This window comes from Octodon degus, unplaced genomic scaffold, assembly GCF_000260255.1.
Source record: "Octodon degus isolate 3935 unplaced genomic scaffold, OctDeg1.0 scaffold00056, whole genome shotgun sequence".
NCBI classification, from domain to species: domain Eukaryota; kingdom Metazoa; phylum Chordata; class Mammalia; order Rodentia; family Octodontidae; genus Octodon; species Octodon degus.
The window spans coordinates 1,519,833-1,520,982 of record NW_004524632.1 but is presented as its reverse complement, the minus strand read 5'-3'; positions in this window follow the sequence as shown (position 1 = coordinate 1,520,982).

Sequence of the window (1,150 nt, the reverse complement as noted above, 5' to 3'; positions counted from 1 at the left end):
TGTGAAGTTTGTGTACAAACTTGAAGTGGTGTATGGTGTGAGGAAGCAGGATTGGAAAACCATGATCTAATGGTGACAAACCAGGGGACAGGGACTTAGAAAGCCATGGGGTTTTCCAGATCCCTCTCTGTATCCTGTGGGGCTCCTGCAAGTACAGGGCAGGCACCTACCAAACGAGGATCTAGTGACCTGTTTCCAAAGGACTAAAGCTTCATTTCTAGGTACTTCAGTGGAGAGCTGAAGCAGAAATTCAAAGAATCACTTTCTTATTTCTGGTATTTTTCTCAACTGTAAAAGTACCATATTTTGTGGTAACCTGTCTGAAAATACATCAGCTCTCAGACCTGGGCACTAACAGAAAGCGATTCCCCTGGCCTTTAGGGGCACATGTGCTTGGACACAATTTGTGCTGCTGATTTTCTTATCCTGAGAAAGATGAAAACAAATTTCTAGCACACAATTCACTCTTGCTTAGTTCTTTGTGCCCAGTCCTTTCTTGTCTTCATTTCTCCTTTTCTGTGATCACTTCAGCAATTCTCTTGTAAATGCTCATCTTGACACAGGGAAAAAACTGATGACAGTTGGATGACCTCCAAATGACACAGGGGAAAAATGAAACTCCCAACCTGAAAGGTACCTGGGGCAAGTTTGTGTTCTCTAATACAAAAGAATGAATTTTAGGAACAAATGGAGGTTATAAGCAGAATGTATTTATTGGGGAAAAGAAAGCTCCTATCTGAGAGATGGACTGGAGCCCCACACCCCAGCAGGTGGTCTCTGGGAAGCTGTGTCTTCCAGGGAATTTTATAGAGTAAAATCATGTGGTGAGACAGGTCTAGGGTAGTGAAGAACATAGGAACTCACTTAGGTGGGCCTGAGGTGGGACAAAACTATGGTCAACCAATGAGATTACAAGCACTGCTCAGGTAAAATTGATTAAATCCAGTATCAAATGAGGAAGTGAGTCACGCAGCAAGAGGGACAGGGTCTCTTCCTGTTGGAGGTTGGGCTAGTGACTCATTTGGGCTCTTTCAAGGTGATTGATACCTATTTAGAATATCAATCCCTGATGCCCATCCCTAGGGAAGTATGTAGCTGTATTTGTTTCCTCTTTTGTCTTGCTTGTTGTGGCCCATAAGGGAGTGTCTGC